The sequence below is a fragment of the Typopeltis vanoorti genome, chromosome 8, assembly GCF_054136105.1.
Source record: "Typopeltis vanoorti isolate ZY-2024b chromosome 8, IOZ_Tvanoo_1.0, whole genome shotgun sequence".
NCBI classification, from domain to species: Eukaryota; Metazoa; Arthropoda; class Arachnida; order Uropygi; family Thelyphonidae; genus Typopeltis; species Typopeltis vanoorti.
This window is the reverse complement of record NC_143556.1, coordinates 66,485,204-66,512,500: the sequence shown is the minus strand read 5'-3', so window position 1 is coordinate 66,512,500 and position 27,297 is coordinate 66,485,204. Positions and strand designations below refer to the sequence as shown.

The following is a 27,297-nucleotide window of genomic DNA, read 5'->3' as shown; positions in this document are numbered from 1 at the left end:
TACGACCACCTTGACATTAGTCATATTTACAAGATACACCGTAATGTCAGATATTCGCTCAATTCTGCTCCCACACAATCCACTCAAATCACACCCACCTCGCCTGCTGAAATATATGCTATTGTTCAGAAATTCAAAAATAAAAAGGCTCCTGGACCCGACGGTATCTCCAACAAAGTTATAAAACTTCTACCTCGCAAAGCTATTGTTCATTTAGCAAACATAATCAACTCCATACTTCACTACAAGTATTTCCCTTCCTACTGGAAACTGGCGTACATAATACCAATTCATAAATCTGGAAAGGATCCCACTCTGCCACAAAATTACAGACCAATCAGTCTCATCTCTAATCTCGGAAAAATTGCTGAGAAGGTAATTCTTACAAGGCTTCAAGATTCAGTACTCCAGTTAAACATCCTGCCTGAGGAGCAGTTTGGCTTCAGACAGTTGCATAGTACCACTCAACAAATACACAGATTGGTGGAACATATCATTACAGGTTTTAACTGGCGTCAATGCACTGGGGCTGTTTTCCTAGACTTAGCCAGTGCATTTGACAAGGTTTGGCATTATGGTTTGCTATACAAGCTTATATCATCCGGTGTTCCAATCGGAATCATTCAACTCATCAAGACATACCTCTGCGATAGGCGCATGCAAGTGAGATTAAGTGGAGTAGTGTCTGCACAGAAACACATCTTGGCTGGAGTTCCACAAGGATCCTTATTAGCACCGATCTTATTCTCCTTATACTTGCATGATATCCCACACAACCCATTATCTTCAATTAAAGCTCTTTACGCTGATGACACGGCGATATTGGCCAGATCATTAAAGCCTCATTTAGCCATCAAGAAACTGCAAGAAAACCTACTACAAATAGAACAATATTTTGCCAAATGGCGACTCCAGGTGAACCCTCAGAAGAGCGTAGCCGTCTTATTCTCTAGAAGATCAGTGCTTCCTAATGAAGATATTCTCCTGTTTAACACAAAAATTCAGTGGAAAACAGAGATCAAATATCTTGGTGTAGTAATGGACAGAAAACTGACTTTCAACTCCCATATCAAGACTCTCTGTGTAAACACGCCAAAAACCATAGCCCAGCTCTATCCGCTAATAAACAGAAACAGTAAGCTGAGCACCAGAATCAAACTTCTCATATATAAACTGATGGTTCGTCCAATACTCACCTATGCCTCACCGGCCTGGAGCCATACTTCAAACTCAAATATCATTAAATTACAACGCATTCAGAACGAGTGTCTCAGAATGATCCTGGGCGCTCCATGGTTCGTCCGAACTGTCCGACTGCACCGGGACACGGAGGTCCCCTATATCTACACCTTCATGCAGACTATAGCAACCAAATTCTTTTCAAAGGCAACTGTGCACCCTAACAGACTGATCCAACTGGCTGCCGACTATGATGCTATGGACTACTCGAAGCACAAAAGACCTAAAGCCATCCTCAAACCCCTCACTGAGGATTAATCTCCTAGCCTGCTGAGGGCGAGCAATTAGCTCATAAACTCTTTCTACTCACAGTCTCTATTAAGATAGCCGGGAATATGAAAAGCTTTTGCTTCACCCGTTAAGCCAGTAATGTTACTAGTTACTAGTTGCCATATCTGTAGATTTTTGATGCTTTAGAGACAGAAATTTAGTATTGTCACTGCGCATGCTCTCAAAAATGCCATGGTTTTCTTAATAACACATAGTACTTTGGCACCCAAATGCAGTGGTGTTTATTAATCATGGCAAAATGTAAGCAATAAATTCCATTATGCTGCTGATAGAATTTGAGGGAAATATATTAACTCTAACGATGCAAATCAGGCCATCATGTATATTATTTACGAGTGCACATACTTCCACGATCTTGAACAGTGCGCAAGTCAATACTCAAACCACTAAAAGAGTGGTCGGAAGTGTATGAGCTTGTGGAAGGCAAATACTTCGACTTTTGGGTACATTTTCATGTCTTCTAGGTTGTGCAACATGGAACATCTTGGACAGAATAGAATTCGACAGGAAACTCATCATCTGGTTAGCGAGAAATCTACATCGCATCCTGGAAAGTCCTCCTCATGAAAATAAATTAGGATTGCAGCTTGTTATGATAGCTAGTGTCATTCTTTTACCACGTTACCTGGACCAGCAAGCAGTACACAAATAGCAAATATGCACTACTGTATAGCTTTATCATTACAAAGGCCAGCCATGGATAAAATTATTTCATGCAAAATGGCGCTCCGCTAAATTTCTGTGGTACGCATACCACCAGAGGTAGCGAAATATCGTTTTTATTATATATACCGTAGTCCCTCCTTATCCGCGGGTTCGCTATCCGGGGTCAACCCCGGTCCGAAAATATTAAATGGAAAATTCCAGAAATAAACAATTTATAATTATATCGGCAAAGTGGATCCAACATTATTTCAAAGCCGAATGTTTGTAGAAACTACGAAAGTTTCGTAAGTTGATCTGAAGATTCTGAAGTAGCATGAAATATTTGACGGTAATAGGCTGCATATAAAATATTCTGAAGTAGAAATCTATCTGTTTACTTCCATGAGAAATTTTTAGGTTTAAATTTGTTCTACGACAGCATTTAATTATGGGAAAGATTTTGCGCTTGATTATTTTTATTTCATTTCAGGTGTTTTTTGCATGTTTTCTAAATTTGTAATTAAATTTCCTTGACTGTTTTTTTAGTTCTTTACTAAGTTAATATCATTCCAAGACGTTGTTTTCTTTGTCTCCGGTGCTATGTTGTGAAATCCTGGTATATACTTAGCTGCCTCGTTTGTCGCAAATGCTTCAGTTAATACTAACACATGATCATCGTGATTATCATCTTCGGATGAGCTTGTAGCATAAGGCACTTTTCTTGATATAAATGTGGATTATAGGCACTGCTTACTCTCAATCAGCTTGCTGCATCTGTGCGGTTTTCGAGTTCAGATATGGTATGTGTTAATATACCATGATATGTTAATATTCTGGAATGATTTAATCTACTTGATGATCTGGTTTGTGTTATTGTACTATTTCTCCCTTTTGTGACAAGATTACTATTCTACATTTTAAGCTGGAATGCAGACCTAAACATTGAGGTAAAGTTCAGTTTTTTATTTCATTTATTTATTTTTTTAAGGAATAGCATTACGTCTCTTATTCATAAAAACTGATAATGTTTATTAGTTTATTTGTTGTCTGGAAGTAACTGCTTTGGTAGATTGTTGTTAAATAGTTATACAGAGAAATTTATATAAGAGAAAGAGTATATATATATATATATATATATATACTCAGTTGATATAGCTTTAAGAAGGAAGGCTGACTATGAGATCTTTGTTATGCTGCTGTTCCTTTTAAAAGTTTATAATATCGATCTAACTTCACTCCTTCTGTGTACGGGGTAACAACTATAGCTCTCTAGGTCTGTAGCGCAGTCGGTTTGAAAAGAACTGGATTTGCATCCCGTCTAGGATGCGAAAAACCTTATCAGGGATTTCTAACTGAAGGTGAGTTAGCCGATCTCATATGGAGGTGGCAGGATTTTTCCTCCCAGAAATTTTGAGTTTCATCCCATAAAACATGCAAACTGGTCATAAGAACACGAGCAATTAACAAGCGTAATACACTGGCCTCGTAGCCTTAGCTTCGGTTATAAATCCAAATCAACCAAATAATCTCTCTCTCCAGGATATTTCTGTCTAACTTACTTTTCGCAATTCTTATTTTTGTGTCATTCTCTTTTCCTTGTCTTGTGGGTTCCATTATTGTTTCCTTATTCTGAATCTTCCTTTTGGCTATCTTGCTATGATTGTTACACTAGCGATCTTTTTTTTTTTTTTGTCTCCGTATCGTTGCTTGACCACTGTCTAGTTATACCATTTTTGAATTTAGAAAACATGTGGCCAGTATTTATGATTTTCGCTTCAAAGTCTTCAGCTGGATGAGCGGAACCACTTTCGAAACAATCGAAAAAAAAAAAAAAAGAAGCACCTTTAAACTCAAGAAATAAGAACTGTCGTGAAAACCTTGCTAATAATGATAATTATTATTTTCTGATGTAAAAATGACAATATGGTTTAATTTATTTAGTCCCCATATTTAAAAGTTATTGCATAACATTCCGTTTTTGAGTTACACTGATCTTTCTACAAAAGTATACGAGCAGCGAATTAGTCATTTGACTTCTAGATAGATCAGTTGCATTTATGCAAAGCCGTCGCTGTAGCGATACAACTCAGCTTTGTATAAATGTAACTGATCTATGTAATGTGTGTGTGTGTGTGTGTGTGTGCGCCCTTCAGTTGGGATGACTTACAATTAATCTACAAAAACAGGGAGGAAAAACTCTTACGGGCCCCTTTCCCAGCTAAAAGTGAATTCTCCATTCTCAGAGTATAACAGCATTTTCTCCTGAAAACGGTTCCTCCCCCTTCCCTAACAGACGAACCGCCCGCTATCACATAGTTGGCGTGTAGTACACTCGCCTCATAATATTAGCTGCCGTGTATTAATTCTGAAAAGCCTAACCCTACCGAAAAAACTCATGTCAGAACTGCTTGTGACTAAATTGGATTTCAGTTCCATTACATTGCACTTTGAGTTATAATTAAAACTCAACGACTCAGCAGTTTTGTTATCTATTATTATCATGACTTGTCTTAACAAAGAATTTCAAATTCAAGTCCAACTGGACAATAAATTAATCTTATCTCACATGCTTTCATGTCAAGGTCACAATCTGATAAAGTTTTACTTTCATCAACATGTACCCTTGAATTAATACAAAGATATGGACAAAATGCACTTGTTTTAATCCTGAAATGAAAATATACGAGGTAATACAGAATTAACTTAACAGTAATAACATAAAACATTTTTGTATCGTGCGTGTATCCAGACAGAGCAATTATATATAACTGAGAAATAATTAATGCACTTATTCAGGAAAACTTACTAACTCTCGTTGTAGTGTCCCATTTAGTACACCTCAAAGAAACTGAGTTCGTCACACGACCTTTGTTACAAGGTTCTTATCTTACTGGCTTGCAAATTTTTGGTAGAAAGAAGTGCTATAAATATAAATAGATGTTCCCCTGTCTTCGATTTGTTCAGTGATGCAGCAAATTTTTTTCATTATTGACAAGATCATTCAGCTGAATCAACAACTAGTGTGTGGATGTATGTTTCAGTTAATGGTTTTCGTTATCTGTAATTAAACTGTGATAAGCAACATTTGAAAACTGTGAAATCTCATTTTTGCAAAGGATGTGTCATTCTTCTTTATTATCAAAGAATGAATATATTTATATACATAGTAAGTTTACAGTGATAGTTAAAGCGGAAAACAGAAAGTAATCACTCCTCAAAAAATCAATTAACTTTACATTTATTCAAGTGGATATTTAAACCAGTGAAGAAACTCCCCTTTTTTGTATTGTGATCTATAATAGTAGGAACACTTTGCTATTGGTAAATAGTTTTTATTTTATTATTTAACTGTATTGTCAGATTTGTACACTGTCTATCGGGAATAGAGTAACTATTTCTCCATTCTCCCTTATTTTTCAGATGAATAAGAACCCGTATTGTTTTTTTTTTATTCATTTGAGTATTGATATAAAATTTTACTAAGTTCGCACCCATCTCCTAAAGCATCAAATGTGTCCGTCCTATATATAGAGAGAGATTGATGTTGAAGGGGAAAGGTGGAAGCAAACTATTTGAAGCGGTAAGAATTATATGGCAACAATTTATTTTTCTCTTCTCAAGAATATAGTGCCAACTAGTTCAACGGGAAGTTGTTAATGATTTTTAATCGCCTCCATCCAGAAAATATTAAATGCTGGAGATATAAAAAATTATTAAATTTATTATGATTAATAATGGAAAATATTAAATGCTGCAGATAGCACGTCATTTCTTCTAGTGCAGTGTTTCTCAAAGTGTGGTACGCGTAGCCCCGGGGGTACGCGAAAGGTCGTTAAGGGGTACGTGGCAATTTTCGGCTATGCATAATTAAAGGAGTCATTATATTTTTCAACAAACAGTCCAATTAGAGACAACCGGGATAAAACGACACTAACTAATGAATCACATCCCCTCTCCAACAGAAACTGCTTTATATACCAAGCAAAACTATATGAACATATGGTTTTGGTTTTGCTTGACACGTCTCCCGTCGTTAACGTGTTAAAACTAAGAAATATATAGTGAATCTGTTTCAGATATTGTGGAATTCAGTTGCAGAGAATTAGCATTTCAACTCAACTGTTGAAATGCTAATTTGTCTTTAGTTCGCGCGGGATCTTTTGTTAATACCGCACCAATCATATGCAGTTCTTCGCTGCTCTACGTATCTCAAGTCTTGTAAATTACTGGTAATTTTTGCATGAAATAATGGGAAAGAAGATGACGCTATTTGGGTAGATGTCTTTGACGATGCACACAAAGAAACTGTTCTTGATGCCAAAAGTAGTGATAGCGAGTAGGAGCTTCTTGGTAAGTCGCACCATTTTCAGTTTTTTCCTGAAAACTTTAGTTTCCGAAAATTCCCGCACGTATCTCGCAACACGATTTTTTAGCTTTAATTTTGGGAAAAAAGTTACAGTTATATTCGAGTAAATCCAGTATTTATTTTTTTTTTTTAGCTTTCAAATTACATATGGATCATTGGTTAAAGATTGGATTTATAAAAACCCCAAAAGAGAGCAATATATCTGTAAGCAACAAGAAAACGTTGATATTGCATCTGGATCAAATGAAATTGATAGGAGTGTCGTCTGACATCTCTAGAGAAACAAAATTTAAAAATTAATAATATTTTTTGTTTTCATGAACATATAAATTCAAATAAAATAGATATTTAATTTTAATTAATATTTTAAATTAATTTATGGATTTTAATTAATTAATTAATTTTTTTTAATTAATTAATTAGGGGTACTTGGTAATGATGAAAATTTAAGAAGGGGTACGCGGATATCTGAAGTTTGAGAAACACTGTTCTAGTGTGTGGCGAGTTAAAGAAAAAAAAATGGTACTGAACTTTGACACCCCCCCCCCCTTCAGTACACGAGCTATGAGATATACGTTTAACTCCATGCGTATTTATAGAAAGAGCACGTGTAGAGCTACGCCATTACGTTTGTTAGGCCTAATTTACACGTGTAAGACGATTACTATTGTATTGTTGGTGAAGACATAGCAATCTAGGAGCTAGTTGTATTTTTACAACTTGTTATGGTTAACTTTTTTTTTTTAATGGTTACCAAATTATAAATTGAAGCTCAGCAAATCTGTTTAAAAAGGAATAATCATCGCATTACTGCATTAACTGCTTTTAATGAATTACTTTCTTGTGAAACTTGTGTAGATGTGACTTTAATGTGTAAAGGCAAGAAGAGACTACAGGCAAACAAAATAGTGCTGCCTGCCTGCCTGCAGTTCTTTCTTTCATGGCATATTTCCTGAAAACTCGAGTAAACATCCAGTTGTTATTCTCAGATATAAAATACGCAGATTTAAAAATGATAATAGATTTTATCAGTGGCGCACTCAGGATTTAATCTTGGAGGGGGCCGAGCGCTCAGGATTTAACCTTTGGGGGGGGGGGGGGGGGAAGAGTTGAGTAGACGTTTTGCGAATACACACTACACATCGCATACGACCTATAACTGAGCATCTTCAGTGATCGTTAATTCATAAGTAGCACACAACATAAATAAAAAAAAAATGAATTTTAATTAGGAAAAGATTTTTGGAAATTTTTCTAGTGTTTTTTCCTTTTCTTTGGGGGGTGCCCGGGCCCCTTGGCCCCCCCCTCTGGGTGCGCCACTGGATTTTATGTACAAGGGTGAAGTGAACATTTCGCAGGACCAACTTTCTACGCTACTTAATGCTGCTAAAAATCTGAATGTTCAGCTTTGTACGGAGTTTGCACATTGGGATACTTCCAATATTGATATTCAGAAGAAGAGTGGACATGACTCAAGTAACCAGGCCTTGTTGCTTGCTGAGGTGCAACCAAAAAACATAGCACAGAACTTAAAAAAAAAAAAAAAAAATAGAATTGCCACTGGAAAAGGGGAAGACCTCGGAGAATTTTTTCAGTAGTTCTAACAGTAACTATATAAAGATCAATGTATCATCAAGAATAAATAACCAGACACACCAGAAGATACTAACAGGCTAATAAATTCGTTCACAAGTGAAAGCAAGGTAGGAGTCAGGAAATGACTATCCACAAAGTGAGATTTCTCTTTCTCATTCAAATATATATCCTACCCCAGCTCGAAACTTCCATTTGTACAGAGTTCAGTGTTGGTAAGAGGATCGGAACAAAGTGAAGATACAGTAATATAAATGGAGGAATCACAGGATGTGATAATATCTTTTGACAATTTGCTCCAAGATCCGATGTTAAACCCAGTTACAAATACGACGCCTATTCTTAATATTGTTGTGTTAGTCGAAACAACCAAATAACATAGAATCAGCTTTGTGGAGATAGCCAAATATTAGTTCCTTATCCTGTATTACCTGAATTATCTACTTGTCAAGTTGTGGTTCCATAATGATGATGTCTTGGGATACATCCAGGCCTACTGCTGTTGCACCAAGCAATCATAAAGTACATGATCAGTAGCTTCCACTACAAGGTCAGAAAGTCATTCAGGAGAAGATACATGAGTCAGTTAATCACCCATGAATATCGTTGTCATAACATCGGTGAGAGGTCTGCTGCAGATGCTGCACAACCAAAAGTAACCAAAACGTTATATGAAACTGCATGAAAACAGGGCCGTCGGCAAATTAGACCGCGTCCTGAGGCAAACAATTAAATATCGTCCATGACGGATTATAAGACAAAAATATGAGAAAATCTCCAATTGCTGTTTTATTTTTATTACAAGAGAAACATTAATGCAAAATTAATGCCGACGTGGTTGGCCGAGTAGTTAGCGTATATTCTTTAGAAGATGGGAAATATCTGGATATTTTGTTAATAGGGATATAAGTGGCTGTTAAATCATATTTCTTCAGAATTCTTGAAATTGGCCCTGAAATTCCGGAAATATATAGAATTGGAAGTTGACGTATTGATTCTTTGTTGTTCTGGATTGGATTGTAGGAATCGGACAGATGTTGTGTAGTCTTTTCGGAGAAGCCATTTAATTTCACGTGATGTTTGATAGTTGAAAGTTCTTTCTGTAATTCGTGGGAGTTGAGCAATTAGTTCTAGCTCGTCGAATTAAGCATTTTATGATTCCTGTTTTTTGATAAGGATGATGGGCAGATTGTTTGAGAATGTATCGTCCAGTAAAAGTGGGTTTTCTGTAAACTGTTGTTGTCAAAATACCTGAAGGTGAGCGAATGAGAAGGATGTCTAAAAAGGATAACTTGTTGTCTTTTTCAATCTCCAGTTGACATAATTGAGCGTTTATCTTCTAAAGATAAACGCTCAACTATGTCTCTGCCTGGTGTATATCAAGTTCATTGCAGCCGCAATCTGTCGTACTTTGGACCAACTGGACGCTCTATAGAAAAAATAATACAAGAACATCAATCGTATATTCTTCACAACAAATCCGATAAGTCTGGATTGGCGCAGCTCGAGATAGAGATAAGCCACAACATTCTCTGGTCCAGGACTCGCCTTCTACACAAATGTCGCTATAAATTCGAACGCCTATTCAAAGAGAGTGCTGAGGCCTTACTTCAACGCCCTAACTTGAATCGAAATGATTGCCTATCCTTGTCAAAAATATGGGAAAGTTTAATCCGGATAACACACTGTTTTTTTTTTTTTTTTAATTGGGATATAATTCCTGCATTAGTCTAATGTTATCTTTCAATGAATTTATAAATTAAGATTATTATATGAAATTGTGAATTAATTAATGCCTATAATTTGTTAATCACTTGGATGAATTTACCTCTCTTTATTGCTTAGCAATGTAACATCACGCGTCTCGTTCTACTGTTAAATGATCAATTGTTGTATTCCACCTTGTAAAAAACTGTTCCTATCAAGCCACTGAGGATGGTCTGTTAGTTTCAGACTGAAATATTTGGCAAATATTAAAATATTCTTGTGTTAACGTGTTTATATTTCTTAATTGAATGTCACGAGTATCTCTCAAGAATAGAAGAAAAATAAACTGTTCAGCATTAATTAATTAATTAAATGTTTACTCTACGTGGATATCGCACAATGAGACTGATTATAAGCTCTTCTAAATTTAAATTATAAGCTGTGTCCGCCTTTATCGAGACCAACCAATCTTTCTTGGGTCATTGCTGTTCGCAAGTAATTTTTAATCAGTTTAAGCTTGGAAAAACTTTTTCCCGCACTTGCTACGCTAACAGGAATTGTTAACGTAGCGACGGCGTACCGCAATATGGCTGAACGAGCTCCCTTATTAAGGCGCACTGTGAGGCATGCTGCCTCTATGCTACACCCTGTCGACGGTACTGCATGAAAATATCAGACATGAATCATCGTGTTATCATATATTGCATCCAAACATGAAAGCAGAGTTGATAAAGATGAGGCAAGAGATGAAGTGCATGCGAAATGAGATGAAAAGAATTACGGACATATATGGAAGAGTGAAAAAGAGTGGATGGAAAGATGGCCATGCGAAAGATGTAACGAATGATTAGAGAGTGGCTCTCTCTCTCTCTCTCTCTCTCTCTCTCTCTCTCTCTATAGAGATTCCATTATTAGAGTGTGGCGAATGAGAAGATGTATAAGGTCTGCTTTCCTGGAGGTAGAATGAGCAGTATCGAAGCGTTAGACAAGAAGAATAAGAGGGCAAAAGTGTTGATGACTGTAGTAGGGACGAATGATTTGGATGGGAACAAGGAAAATGTCAGATTGGATATTAGGAAATTATTAAGGAGAGTAAAAAGATAACATTGTGGTAGGAAAGGTAGTCAGTGTGTTGCCAAGGTATGATAGTGATGAATTGAGATGGCGAACAAAGATTATAAATACTATGTTAGCGCAGTTGTGTGAGGAAAAAGGAGTGTATTTTGTGAATGTGTGGGAATAAATTTGAAGGACGGATGGAACTGTATAAAAGAGGATGGGCTGCATTTAAATGATTTCGGTTGGAGTCGGCTGGAAGGAGAGGTAATGACTATAATGAATAGATTTGAGGTGGTGTGCGAGGTGATATGAAAAAGCAAAAAAAGCAGGATGAGAGGCTTGCAAATGGAAAGGTGAATATCATGAATGAAGTAAATTAGAGGGCGGAAGCACAACGCAAACAGGGAGTCAGGGTGGATGGAGAGACACTTTATAACACATATGGACACTGGATTCAGAAGTGAATGTGTGAGTGGGCAATAAAGGATCGAGATGGCCTGGGATAGAAGGGGAAAGTTTGAGTGTGAGGAAAGTTGTAGAATTGGTGGTAATATAAAGAAAGAGACTGGAGAGATACTGAAGTGTCACATTGGCAAAATGATGTATAGGACTTGTAGAAGGTTGTAGAACCTTCTACAAGTGTTGTAGAACCAGAAATGATTACTTATGTTTATTTAATAATGCCTGAAGTATTCGAAATAAGGGGAATGAAATTGTTGCATTGATTGAGTTTATTCGCCCCAAAATTGTTGGTATAAGCGAGACATGGTTAGATGAGGATGACATCCTGACAGGAATAGAGATGGACTGATATCTTTTTCATGAAGACAGATAGGGAAGAAAGGCAGGAGGAGTACTCTTGATGGTAGTAGATGAGTTGTGCCCATCTGAGGTGGATTTTCAAGATGCATATAGCGGTCGCTGTTTTGAGGCGGTAAGGTGTCAGGTAAAGGCGAACATGATGAAATACTTATTTGGGTGTTGCTATAGACCTGGTAAATGGAGAATAATTAGAAGGAAATGTATAGGAAAATTAGCCTAGCTAGCAAGAAACGGGTGATCATTATGGGCGACTTTAATTATGGTAATATAGACTGGAATCAAGCGATAGCATCTGGGGAGCAAAGAAAATGAATTTATGGAATTGTTGAGAGACAATTAGCTTAGCAGTACGTAACAGAGGATACACGAGGATCAAGGATATTGGATTTGATCATCTCATCAGATGATGTTCTTATAAAGGGGGTGTTAAATCTTCCACCAGTTGGCGAGAGTGACCATGGTGTGATCACTTGCAGGGTGATCATTTGAGGACGTCTTTCATAATTACCAGCTTTATAATTCCACTTACGTAGAATTATAAAGCTGGTAATTATGAAAACTTCAGGAAACAGTTTGCGGCAATAACTTGGAAAGATGAACTGGATGGAAAGGATATCATTGCTGCTTGGGTCCTACTCAAGAACTCTTTGGTGGAGGAAATATCAGAATGGATTCCAAAGGTCAATAGGATAAATAGGGCAGGTGTAAAATGGATGAATCAAGAAGTAAGATATGCAATCTGGAAGAAGTTATTATGAAAGAAGCACAAGATGAGTGATTATAACAACCAAGTGGTAATAACAAGAGCAGGCAAGGAAGGTGACTCGCTTGATATGGGTAGCAAAAGTACAGTAGGAGCGGCAGTTAGCTGATGTGGCTAAAAAATCCTCGGGAATATTTTCGATATGTGGCCAGTAGATGAAAGATGATTAGGAAGGATGGCATTGATTGGTGAAAATGGAGAAATGATAACCACTTTAGAGGATATAGTTGAGGTATTTATTGAGCAATTTATAAAGCTATTTTATCTTTGTGAATGTGACATCATGCAGAACTTGAATGTTGTGGGAAAGGAGGAGGAACTGTTAGTAAGTGAGCAGGAGGTATATGAGGAATTGAATACTCTTGATGTATCTCACCATGTGTTTTGAGGGAATGTTCCGGGGAGCTAATAACAGCTTTTACATATCTTTTTAACATTAGTCTTGCATTGGTCCAAGTTCCAAAGGAATGGAAAGAGGGTAAAATTGTTCTGATTCATAAGCGAGATGATAAGACTATGATTTTTAATTATTGGCTCGTCTGTGTCTGGAGTTGTGGCTAACGTGTTAGAGAGTTCAGTTAGGACCAAGATTCAGAATTAGGTTGACAAGAAAAAAATACTCTTTGGTGGCCAGCATGGATTTGTTAAAGGAGGATCGTGTTTTAGCAATCTGCTTGCCTATTATAATAAAGTGCCATATGCACTGGATAAGTGCATTTGGCACTTTATGAATACACAGTGGTATATTTAGATTTTGCAAAGGCCTTTGATAAATTGCCACAGGACAAGCAGGTAATTAGGAATGGATGGGGATAAACAGTAGATTAGTGTGCTGGATTGGAGATTGGCTGTCTGATAGGTATCAGCGAGTTGTCTATGGAGGAGCGATATCCCAGAAGAGAAAAGTTACTAGTGGTGTACCCCAAGGGTCTGTTTTGGCTCCATTGCTGTTTAATTTCTATGTAAATATAATAGAGGCCTGAATGGTGATATGCAGTTGTTTACAGATGATGCAAAGTTGGAAAAGCTATTAGGAGTAGAGCAGAAGCTGTGGCTTTGCAGGAGGCTTACACTGGATGAATGGGTAAATGAGTGGGTATATCAATTCAGTGTTGCGAAGTGCAAGGTTTTGAAATTTGGAAAGCAGAGATGAGATGTAGCGTACACAGTCGGTAGAAATATCTTGGAAAAGGTAGAGGAGATAAGAGATCTGGGAGTGATTGTGGACAAGGACCTGAAATTTCGGGGACATATTGTTAAAATTGTGAGGACAGCACAGCAAGGATGCAATGGTTCCCTTGTATAAGGTTTTGATCAGGCTACATATGGATTACCTATGCACAGATGTGGTCACCTGGTTTTCAAAAAGATGAAGATGCCTTTTCCAATACATCTTCATCTTTTCAACCATCAGAGTCGATTGACTAAGGTGGTTTCTGGTCTCTGGAATGTTAAGTATGAATACATATTGAGAAAATGCAATTTTCAGAAATTGGTGGTTAGAAGGAGGAGAATGAATATGATCGAGACATACAAGCTGTTAAGAGGTTATTACCAGACTAATGTTTGGGGAGATTTTCCATAGAATTTCAATGGTGAAAACAGGGAGAGATCAAGAGGCCATCCCTGGAGTTGTGCAAGGAGCGTGTGAGCAAGGGAGTGAGAATCAGGTTTTTCTGCCATGTCTTTTGACTAAATGGAGGTTTTAGTAATAATAATAATAATTACATATTTATTACAATTACAAATAATAATAATTATTTAGTAATGGTGTCGACGTTGGAAGAAAGCACCTTTAGTGTTGAGCATTATTTTCGTTAATATGGAGTTAGTAGAGCAAATGGTCCAAGCCTGCAACATGTTTTTGAGCAGTTTGTTCTTCGTTTCCGAAAGAATGCCCCAAGCAATAGTGTCGTCATTGTCTTAATCGAGAGGTTCCTACGTACCAGGAGTGTTCTTGAATAGCGAACACTACATCGAAAATGTGTTGGTTCCGTTCACCAAGGATTTGCATATCATGTGTCGTGCAAAACACATCCCATTTCGTGCACAGCTATTTCAACAGAACAGAACAGCCTGTCACACATCACGTGGTTTTAGAGCCTATTAACCAGAACACTTCCCCGGAAGGCTCATTTCTAGGTTCATAGAATTCCCGTAACCTTGACTTTCTTCTGATCTCACATCACCTGATTGATGCCTTCGTTTCGGGGTATGTTGAAGAAATTGATATTCCACCATGACCCGCCTTGAAACCTTTATGAACTAAGTGATAAAATTATACAATATGCCCTAGTTCTCCAAGACAGAGCCTTCACATGTGCTATGAAACCCGTCTTGAAAGAAAAGGTGTACATTTCAAGCACGTAATCTACCGTCGTCATTACTTTATCCGGTCAAGATTCCACCGATAGTTGTGGATGTACATATCATCATGTGTAAACGTATATTTCTTTGTTAATGAACACGTTTACTCTATAACATATATCAAGTTATTCAGTACTGTTTTTTTTTTCTTTCGCCATACTGTATATCCTCTTTATACAATCGGTATCTTGGTATTGTCGATTATATTGCTGCTGGATTTAATCGCTCATCAGTGGCGCATGTTTCAGGTTTAATACACGATTGTATAAGATTTTTTTTTTTTCCTGTTTTGGTTATGAACTGAGCTATCATGGCGGTGTGGCAAGCTAACGTATTGCCTGTTTCGTTTTCAAAAGCAAGATTAGTGTGTGTGTGTGTGTGTGTGTGAGAGAGAGAGAGAGAGAGAGAGAGACATAACTTGAATTGAACGTGATAGTAGTGCCAAGCATAAGCGCCTCCGTAGCGCAATTGGAGGAACGACGGTACATTGCGCCCTTCGATTGGAATAGGCCTAAGTTCGATTCTCTTCGCGACGGGAAGAATCTTTATCTGGACGATTTTCAATCGAAGGTGAGTTAGCCGATCTCATACGGCGGTAGCAGGGTTCTTTTCTCCCAGAAACTCAGGTTTTTCATCCCGCAAACAGACAAATCGGCCCTTCAGAACACACGCAATTTACAGACATAGAATACCAGTTGTGGTGGTGGAGGTGGGCAGTAGATGACGTTTATGGAGATGATTCGTAGTAGAGGTTCGGTGTAGTGGTTGAGACAGTTGTGGGTGTCCTCCCGCGATGAGTCCTCGGACTTCTTGGAGGTGTCAGGAATAATAATAATAATATTCGTTCTTGACTACGTAAACTAGTCTTTCAAGTCACCATAACAGAAAGCACATATCCCTGTTGTTTCCATGGAAAATTGAAGCAAAATCCCCCGTTTTTGAAGTCATAATAACACATGAAGCTATTTTATTCTAGTGAGAGAGTTAAGTAGCAATAGATAGGTTTTTTTGAGAGAGAGGGGGATCGAAAAGAAAAAGCGAAGTATGGACCAAATAAATCGGACTTTCAAAAATTTGGCAGAAGGCAAAGCTTATTTATTACTTGTTTAAAAAAGTTTATTGCAAGAGCATACATGTGTGTGTATATGTTAGGGGGAGGAAAGAAGTCTCGATATATTAGCGGGTGAGACGAATGAGCTATAATGGTACATACCAAAAGTTTTGAGATTTTTGAAAATTTCGAAAATATTTGGTGTAATGTGCATGTCTGTTCTATTGCGCAAATTCCGTATACTTCCCTTGGCTTAATATATATCAAGTAATAGCCTGCTGTTTGCATAACGGTGACACTCGTTCTACTTTCATCGGCAGTTATCGTCTTAAAATATGCTAAATCATACAGACTGCTGCTTTGCTTAATGGAGGTTGAGATATCACGAAAAATCATTCTATCAAAGAATGATAAACTGAATGGTAGCATTACAAGCACATCCCTGTTTGATTACAGTTAAAATATTACAGAACATCAAGACCTCGGATTAAAAAGATTTGAAAATTAAAAAGATTAAAAAGAAAAAAAAACATTATTTCTTATGTGTTGTAACGTTCCATTTGATAAAAAGAGAATGCACAGAATGATACATTATTATTATTATTATTATTAATACACAGAAAGAAACGTGATACTTCAACTAATTCGCATAATAAAACGGCAGGTGTTTCGTCTTTCGTTCATTTTTATTATTTGAAATGACACGAGATTTATGACCTCTCCTCCCTCTTTCAAATCATAAAAACATAGATTATCAAGGGATGCCGTAATAATGGCGCTACAGAGAACTACAAGTTCTGCTGCGCTTTGTAGGATTTTTACTAATAAATTAATACTTTATTATAAATATTTAAACCATAATACATTTTGATAAATGTATTAATTTTGATAAATATTTTAATTTTAAGTGTTATTATCAATCATTAATTATTTGTAATTAAATAATTTTCATAAAATAATTAAATAATTAGACCGAAATATTTCGTACCTGGCTCTCTTCCCCTTGTCGTTGTATCGTTTGTAAATAATCGAAAATTCTGTTGGTAAACTCGAATCAGAAAACAAAACAAAATTGTTTTGTGATTCGAGTTTACTTACTGCAGTTGTCCGGAAAATTTGATATTGCTGATAGAGTTAATCTTTTGAATGTAGTAGGTTTATCTCGATTCTGTGCCGCATGCAGCTTGGCGAAAAGAATTTGCCAGACTTCATGACGTACGGGGTAGTCTGAAAAGTTCTCGCCTCGACCATAGATGGCAACACTATCGGCAAGATTTTTTTTTTCTAAGTTGGTACATTTGTCATAAGCATCCAAGTGAAATTGCAAATCATTCTATTAAGTAGTTGTTTTATACAGCTGTCTGAAGCAAAAGTGTTTTCTGTATCCCTTGAAATGGATAAAATTGAGTATCATGCGGTTATAAAATTCTTTGTAAAAGAAGGTTTAACGCCAAAAGAAAGTCATTCGAAGTTCATAAAAGTTTATTTGCGCTCTTCTTCTTTGTTTTTCGACAATTAAGAAATGGGCTGCCGAGTTTAAACGTGGCCGTACCAGCCTTGAAGATGATCCACGTGAAGGACGTCCAAAAAGTGTAACAACACCAGAAATCATTGATCAAGTGTACGATATGTTATTGGATGATCGGCGAGTCAAAGTGCGTGAACTTTCTGAGACTATAGGCATATCAAAAGAACGTGTACGATATATTTTGCATGAAGAATTGCAAATGAAAAAGCTTTGCGCAAGATGGGTGCCGCGCTTGCTCACAGCAGATCAAAAACGCACTCGCATGAAAATCTATGAATAGTGCTTGGAGTGGTTTAACAAGAATAAAACTGATTTTGTTCGTCAATTTATTACTATGGATGAGAAGACTTGGATTCACTATTACACACCAGAATCCAAATAGCAGTCAAAACAGTGGACAGAAGCCGGTTGCTCAGCGCCAAAGAAGAAAAAGTCGGTTCCATCAGCAGGAAAGGTCATGGCATCGGTGTTTTGAGATGCTAAATTTAGATATTTTGTTTATTAATTATCTTGAAACGGGTAAAAAAATAACTGGGGAATATTATTCCGATCTTTTAACCCGACTAGACGAAAAAAATCGTGAGAAAAGACCCGGTTTGCAGAAGAAAAAAATCATCTTTCATTACGACAATGCACCTGCCCACAAAGGTGTTTTGGCAATGTGAAAATTAAGGGATCTGCACTATGAATTGTTGGAACATCCACCCTATTCCCCAGAGTTGGCTCAATCTGACTTCTCTCTCTTTCCAAAACTAAAATTCTTCCTCGCTGGTCAGGTTTTTCTTCGAATCAAGAGGTGATTGCAACTAGAGGGGGATATTTTGCAGATCTAACTGAGAACCACTACAGGGACGGAATAATGGTATTAGTCTTAAAGGAGATTATGTTGAAAAAAAAAATTATTTTGAAATGATAAATGCGTTTTTTCATTGTTAGGCCGAGAACTTTTCAGATCACCCTCGTACTCGTTTATCAAACATAATACAAAGACGTGCTGAATATACATTTATATGTATGAGAGAAGGGAAAGGAAATAAGTGGAATATCTTCTTACATTTTCATTTACTTTCATGTATTCCTGATACCTGTTTTCCTATAACATATATTTTAACGCATGCCACCCACGAAAGGTCAACTTTATGGCTATTAATATTGTTATACCTACTGTAATTGCTATCCCTGGTGTAATAGTATTACACCAGGGATAGCGAACTATACATATCTATGCTTGTTATTAAGATTAATTTTAAAGTAAAGTTGCTGTGTTCATGGTTTAGAAAAAACTGCAAACATGCATTGTACATCAATCATAAATTGACCTTTTCACAAAGAACCATTCTTTTCAATGTATTATTATTCAGGTATGTATCACGTATTATCTCTACCTTTGTCACAGAGTGTAATGATTATATCAAAATTTTATCGTTATCCAAGCTGTCGCATTTGTGCCTTTGTGTTATTGTTGTTCTTTGAGAAACTCTATCTTGATCTGCTGTGTGGGCCTTATCGGCATTACGAAACTTCTATCACTTAACTGTTATTCTTGTGGGTGTTATTTGAGTTTGGAATGTGAGAGAGAGAGGGATAAGAGAATTTTGAAACAGTTTAAATACTTGAAGAATTAACGGAAATCATTTAATACGCTATAAGTTATCTACGGTAAGGAATAACAGGTAACCATCTGTAGTTAGTGTGATGAAAAGTGTTTCGGCAAGTGTTCAAACTTGAGCGTGATTTGCGAAGGACAAATTATTATTTGTGTGTGTGTGTGTGTTCTTTCTCTTTTTGGTAAGTATATAGTATCAAACTTTTATGGGAACTGTTGAGACAAAAGATATATATTGTAGTATCGAGTTCATTTTCTAGCATTTTAACAGTGTCTTTAACATCAGAGTTGTGTTTTTATCTTGAAAAAATTTTCTTTCGTTTGAAGTGAGTAGACGATGATTGCCATCCCAACTAATGCATTGCGTTTCCCACTCCCTCCAAATGTATGTATTGGCTCTTTTAAACAGTACTACAGGGTAGTCCGTAAGTTATGAATTATATGAATTATTATTGTTATAATGAAATATAGACCCTGGAGATTTTTGTTATTCGTTAGGAAAAACCACATCACGTAAATGCCTTCCATTTTCGGCTTCACAAAGATGAGCACTTTCTAAAGCATGTTCCACGACTGTTGATATTTTTGGCTGTAACGCCCTAATTTCTGCACGAATGTACTTCAGCTATTCTATTGTCTGGGGCCTGTTAACATGCACTTTTTCCTTCAGGTAGCTATTGGAAGAAGATGGGAGCCTTCAGATCCGGAGAACGTGATGACCGATTAATTACAGATCGTGAAATTATTCTCTCGCCCAAAATGTTCCTTAGGAGTTCTATTGTAGCACTAGCAGTGTGTGGACAGCGAAAAATATCAAAATAAATAAATAAATAAAATAAATTGCAGGTTCTGTATTTCATTATAACGATTATAATCATTCAACAAAAAATAATAAAAATAATTAATGAATAAAAAAAGTTATAAAATGTTTTAATCCCCTCTGCGACTTATGGACGATAAACGCCATTCACGATAAATTAAAAAAAAAAACAAAACAAAAACGATTAGCATAAAAAAAAACACTGTCAATAATTATGATTTAAAGAAAATTAACCTAGATAGTCACGTGTGCATACGAACGGTACTGTTTTATGTGTGTTAAGAAGCACATTTCAGGCCCTCATATCCTTATTGTCATTGAATAACACCCTCACTACAAAACAGCAACAAAATCCTCTTGTAACACTACATGATTTTACGCATACTTTATTATTCTCTCCTCATTCAGTTTACATTTTCCAGAACTCTCATTAAAGAATAGTAATTAGAATTAATGTTTAGTTTTTGATTGTGCTTGACTATGTCGACATGAACGATTTGTCACTTTCTGTTTGTTGGAATCCTTGTCTAGCCTGTTCGCATTTGTTCTGCACACGCTACTAGGACAATGTCCAACATTGTTTGGCCAGTAGGACGTTCACTTTTGCCTCGTGATTATTATATCAGAAAATACGAGATTTTGTAGTGATGCAATCCGATCCAATATTGACTGCTGTCATTTTCTCAAGTTCAAATGGTATTTATATTTTAAGAAGTAATTATTTTTACTTTGAGAAATTTATTGAATTTGATAAGAAATTATTCAGTAGTTAACAATCCGAAGATAACTTATTATTAAACCATTTATTTAATAGGATTATTAATTAGATCCCTTTTTAAAAGTTTTTCTGAGATTTAATTAAAATTTATTTGAATGTAGTTTTTGTCATTACTAGCAAGTCCTACGAACTCTAAATCTAGTCACTTCTTTTAACTATTAACAGAAACACTAAAGACACATGAATATCGCTAAATACGTTTGCCATCTTATGGCAAACGTATTTAGCGATATTCATAAGCAAAAATTGGCAAACTGTCAATTCGCTGAGCACATCATAATATGAGAAAAAGTAATACTGCGAATCAGTTTAGATTCATCGTGTCCAAATTTAAATATTTCCACATCATTCTTTGGATCTGTATTACATCGCGTGATTTTAATACTTTTTTTTAGAGACGTATCATGCCATATCATTAGTTTTTTCTAACAACTAATTCTGTTATTAATTATTATTATGTTTGTATTATTATTATGAATGAAAAGAAAGAACTATACAACATTCCTCCTTTGGAATGTACTGCATTCGAATCAATCTAGGACAGTGAAAAATATTTATAACTTTGTAAATAAAGACAAATTAGGTGATTCTATGAGGTGGTAACTGGACTTTGAATCCCGGAACTCTCCTCATTTCCTAGTCCCCTACCAAACAGACAGTCAACTGGAAAACACCTGCAATTAACATAAGAAACTTAGTTGCTTTGGTGGAAGCTCAGTTAGCTCTACGGGTAAAGACGATATCCGTTTTCTTGAAAACAACTAAGTTTAAATCTCATTTAGGATGCGATTAATCTTTATAAGGGCTTTTCATCTTATGGCGAGTTAGCCGTTAGTTTTTATATGATTCAAAATAGTTTTTTTTCTAAAAAGCATTCTAATTTTTTTTTCGAATTAAACTATTTGTTCAAATTGTATTTAGCATAATCTATGCTCAGTATTATCTGTTAAAGTAATATATCTGTTAAAAGTAGCAGCATATACTGAGTGAATTGCGTCTCCACTCTCCTGTTTGCTGACTGCAATTCGAATCTCCCCTTAAATCTGGTTATCTGTGAATGTGAACTGTCTGAGGCATTAAGTGACACTACTCATCCAGCGTGAGACTACTGTTCCGATTATTGGAAGTCTGAAGAGTTTTGAAGAAACACCATGTTTATTACTTTTCAAATAGGTTAACAATGGGCAAGGTAACCATAACAAAAAAAAAAAAAAAAAGCGTAGAGAATGTTATAGTCACCTGAAAAAATTAACTATCAAAGTTTTACGGCATTATTACTTGATTACTTAGTTATTCAATGATATTCGTAGCGATAAGACTGACAGAGTGATGGTGAACATAATTTTTTTTGAAATTGCGGCTGAAGCATCTAAGGTTATGAGATCTGTTTATTGCTTCTGTTAATTACAGGTATTCTTCTGGCCGGTTTGCCGGGATGAAACTCATCATCGTATGAGCCCGGCTAACTTACCTTCTCTTAATATAGAAGACTCTAAGTTAGTTAACAGAACATTCATTTTTTGTCAAGTATTTAAAGTTTTCCAATGTCTCCTCGGGCTCCTTTTTTTGAAACTCGCTTTTTCCCCATGTAATACTGTACGTACATATAGCAGAGGAATGGAACCCAGATACAGATCTTTGACCACCCAGAATTCAATACTTCAGGTTCATGTTGAAGTTTCCTCCAATTAGGAAATTAAAAGTGTAGCGCTATCCCTTGTTAACATTATATTTAGATTTATTTCATTCATTTATCAAGTGTACTTCGCAGATTTGTATGGAAATGTACTGACTGGAAATATTCCCAATCTTGAAATTCCTTTTTAAAAGAAGTGGTTTGGTCTAAAACAGGGTTTCCAATTTATCTAAACGCCTAGCTTATTCGATGTAGAAGCATGATATAAGCATATGATAGTCGATGTTGAGAAATATAATCCGCATTGATGGACAAGGAATGGTTTTGAGAGATAACTACATTGTAATAAAAAAAACACAAATCCTTCGAATTATATAGTCTCTCTTTGGACAAGGTTTCGAATTCTGAACATGAAGATGGCGCATGAAATGTTCAATGTTTCGTCTCTAGAAAACGGTTTCTGGATTATTATTATTATTATTATTATTATTAACCCTTAACCCACTCACAGTGCTAATAATATAGTTTAACAACCCCTTCATGGGTGGGACCACATAAAAATATACGATGCGCCCAATTTAGATGGTGCAACACAAGGACTAAAATACAAATCACATTTAATAGTTTGTTGAAGAACTGAAGATGAAAAAAAAACTTGAACTCAGGAGAGGCGTTTAGAATATTCAAATTGTTGAGCTGTTATTTTTTTGTTTTAGTTTTTATTTTTTAAATAATAATAAATTATTGGATATTACGCGGTTCACACGTGAAATCGCTTTTATTTGATAAATAAAAAGTATCCGCGAACTGCAATGTTCTAAATCGATGAAATGACTTGGTTATTATCCTCGTTTTACAAAACGTGTCATTGTTTTGTTATGTTTAAATTTACCAAAACTTGTTTAAATTTACCGTGGGCGGAATAAGAATTTTTTGTTTACTTATTTGTGCATTATATTTTTTTACTTATTCCAGAAACATCCTACTCTGGATCTGAAACTTTTTTAACCCGCCTCAGGACCGCTTTCATGAAGCGGTTTGAAATACACAGAACGGCGGTCTCACATCGGCCGATGAAATTCATCTGCTCCCAACTCGCAGCTTGTTGATTGGAGAGTACATACGTTAACCGTGTGCACTTTGTATCACTTCATGTGCAATATTGCCATTTATTGTAACAGAAATTACATATTGTAATAAATGTAAAAAATGTAAAAAAAAAAATAATTCCCTACATTTTATTTCGTAAACATATAACTAGTGGGCCTGTAGATTTATTTGTCGAAGGCAGCCAAATATCCAGGCAAAGAGCTGTTTGGGAATGTTTTCTTCACCACCTTATTAGGAATTTGCTATTTCCAGATGGAATAGGAGATGAAAGATTCTGGTTTTCTGTGTTTGTCTATAATTCCCGTTGATTGGGTGTATTAGCTTATTTTGCTCATTTTGTGGGAAATGGAATTCATCTCAAGGTCGATTACTGTAGACTTAGAAAAAGACTTTTCGTTTCGACAGGTTCCAACTCGGGCCTTCAATACTCGATGAAGTTATTATTTCATCGCGTGCTGAAAGCGTGTACAGAGTTTATAAAAGTTCATACCTTTTGTCTTAACTCACTTCAGAAGAGAATTCTTCCTACTTCCATTTCTTCATAACAATCACTACACTAAGGTCACTTATTACCTTTTAGTCTTAGAGATGTTCCAATGACACAAGTTAAGAGTTCTTCAAGTCAAACAATATATTGAGAATCACGTGCAACATTAAAAAATTGAGAAATTACCGTGGTCATGCATTGGTCCCTCCTAAATTAATCAATTTGGCCATGAAAATAATTCATTTTTTATGGAAGAAAAATGCATCGTAATATATATATATTGCAAAATTTTACAACTACAGATATTTTAGAAAAATTACTCTACCCCCCCCCCCCCCCGTAAAACACCTCTTTAGCGGTGATGTACAGAATAAAAATACTTGTGCAACATGCAGATTACAGGAAATGGTAATTAAAGTTCATGGTCATTGTGGAACAAAAGCAGTAGAGCATGGCGACAAATATATTTGCCGCTTTTGATGTTTTAGAGTGTATTATTTCCGATACTTCCTCCCTCCAACTAATGAAAAATAGAATAGTCTAAAGAGTGGCTAATGGTAGAGAAACTGTCATGTGATTTGTGTGTGTGATACGTTAACTTTTACCACGTTCACTTCTACTAAGCGAAAATAAATCTACTTAAGAATACAGTGATTGTTTAGGAATAACTTGTCAGAGAGGATAAAAACAAGCTAATAATGTAAGCTTTAATATACTCATTGCAGAAGGGAAAAATTAATATTTTACATTATTAGTCATCCTACCAGTCACCCAAGGTCCGTACTGCAAATTTATCTGATTTTACTGATGCATTACTTTACGTTAAAACTCGTTAATTTATGAATATATAACTCAATATGAAATTAACTGTATACTTTGTTAAAAAAAATAGCTTGAAAGAAATAAACCGGCTCGCTCATAGCAGTTTAATGAAATGACTTAATTATTGTACAGAATCTCTGATGGCCTGAAGATAAGATAAAAGAAAACCTGGCTAGCTTTAGGTTTTTTTTTTTTTTTTTACCTTCTGAATCAATTTTTGAGTGGAAAATGTGCATTTTAACGACCGGGAGAGTATTTCTCTTCCCTCCGAACAAGTGTAACCCAGCCGATTCAAGTTATAATTGCACAAAAACCTATAAAAGTGTGTGGGTGGGTATGTGTGTGTGTGGGGGGGGGGGATTGGATCAGTTTCCGTTTACAACGAACCGATTCACTCATTTAGAAATGTAAAAATTCCGTGTGAAGTTGTTCATTTAGAAGCGAATTCTTCAGTGAAGAGGCCATTGGTGATCTCACTCTTTGCTTTTGAATTTGTTTACAATTTTTCAATGACAACGTTTACTTCAAATTTTTGAAACCTGCATTATAATTATAAAAATGATTTTTTTTGTTTAATTGAAAATTCAATTTTCTTTATCTTTGATATCTTGAAGGAGAGGCGGTCATCCGTGTTTTGTGAATTCTCTACTGAAAACCAGTCAAACTTGATTACCCTTTTTTAAATTTTTATTTCTGAATTTCATTTTGTATGCTTTGAATTTTCTCATAGTAAACGCCCTCTTTCAGAATAACTATGGATTATTTTTTCCAACTGCAAATTAAAATTTAATGATTCTGCACAATCAAAAGTATTTCATTAAACTGCTAATGAAAAAGTTCCAAAAATTGCTTCAAATTTTATGCTCAAATATAAAAGAAAAAAAACCCGCTCAAGCGCTGCTTCCATTAATTCTGATAACAATCTTTAAACTCTGCAGTATCAAAAATCCTTACAAATAACAAGAATGACCGTAGTCATTTTGAATAAATGGATTTGAACCTTCTTTTAACAAGGGAGTTGGTAGTTTATTTTTGACTGCATTTTCTGTTACATTTCGTATTATATTGCTTTATTTCTTTTCAGAGTATCTAATTCTTAGTGAATGAATACTTAGTTTAACATTTAATTTTGCAGCCGCATTTTTTTAAGGATGTATTTATTTCACTTATGTTACAAAGATAGAATACGAGGGGATCAGTTATAGAGGAAGAAGAGTGGCTAAAAGAAGGGGGGGGGGGAAGAGAGAGACCGTCAATCGAGCATGGGAACTGGTAGTTACAATTTTAGCCTTCCCACCCGAGTTTGTTGCGTTCCACTCGCCGAAAAATACCTCGTATGTTAAAAATTAGGAAATCTGACAATGAAGAATGGTTCGTAATTAAAAAATGGTACTTAACCAGCGTTCATGATAAATAATAGGTAATATTAGTGCGGTTTGTGTTTACCGGGCGTGATTTAAAAAAAATATAATAAATAAATAACGTCCATTCCATTGTACACATCACTAGCGCAGAGAAAAATCTATTTTGGTTTTCATGTAAATTAAAAACTTATTATTGTCCCATTCTCAATAACAAACAATATCAGCTTTTAAACTGTAGCCAACTGTAATCTCTCTTGGATGCATCCTCACTATTTTACTCTTAACATATGGGATATTTTTAAATGAAGGATGATAAACAGGGGGTCGAAATCTGATACGACCTGTTGAGAATGACGATACTTAAGGTTTTTTTTTTTTAAATTCGATGTTGATGCATTATGTCGAATTTTTTATCAGCAACTGAATCAACCTAAAACCGTAGCGAAGCTAATTAATGATTCATGTAATTACTGTAGTCAGTCATTGACTTCTGAGTATTACGTTTAGTTACTGCAGTGACCCCTTGATAGGATTTAAGTTTCTTTAGAAAAATTGCAGCTGGCGAATAGCAAACAAACAATATTAATACCAAAGATTATCTGAAAAATTCATGATCCTTAGCTTTGCTTTCCTAGCTGGATATCAGATATTTTGGTAACGAAGAAGCCTCTCTATCATAACTAGGATAAAATATATTAATTAAATGATTTTATCAAGGAAAGATTGTCAACTTGACTTACCTATGTTCAATTTTGAAGGATGGCATAATGCTTTGTATAGGACTTGATTGAAGATGAGATGGTATATAATTAGACGTGTTAAACACGAAGAACCGATATATGCTTATCAAAAAGTTGAAAAATTGTGAATAAAACAACTAGCAAAAAATGAATTAAAGCCATGAATTTAAAAGAACTGAAAATGAAGAACAAATCAACAAAAATGTTATAAACACCGCAAGCCAGTAACATAACTGTGTGCTGGCCGTTTTCGTTTAAAATGTCATCAGATGAAGGACAGAGAAAGTAACTCAGCTCTCGTCAAGTCCTATACCAAGAACTATGTCATCTTTACCTTCAAAACTGCACGCAGGATGTCAAATCAATAATCTTTTCTTAATAAAATCTAATTTAATTAATATTTTAGCCTACTTGTGATAAATGATTACCAAAATAGATTTTTGTAGTTGGATTCCAGTTGTTTCACCAGCAAGAAAATTCTAACAAGAAAATGCAAATGAGCT

The 27,297-nt window shown here is 35.6% G+C and overlaps 1 protein-coding gene across 1 annotated transcript in view; it reads left to right on the top strand.

Annotated features, from left to right (window-relative positions):
* LOC150104066 (multidrug resistance-associated protein 1-like) overlaps nucleotides 1-27,297 on the top strand; it is a 359,631-nt gene that overhangs the window by 13,644 nt on the left and 318,690 nt on the right. The window lies entirely within an intron of this gene.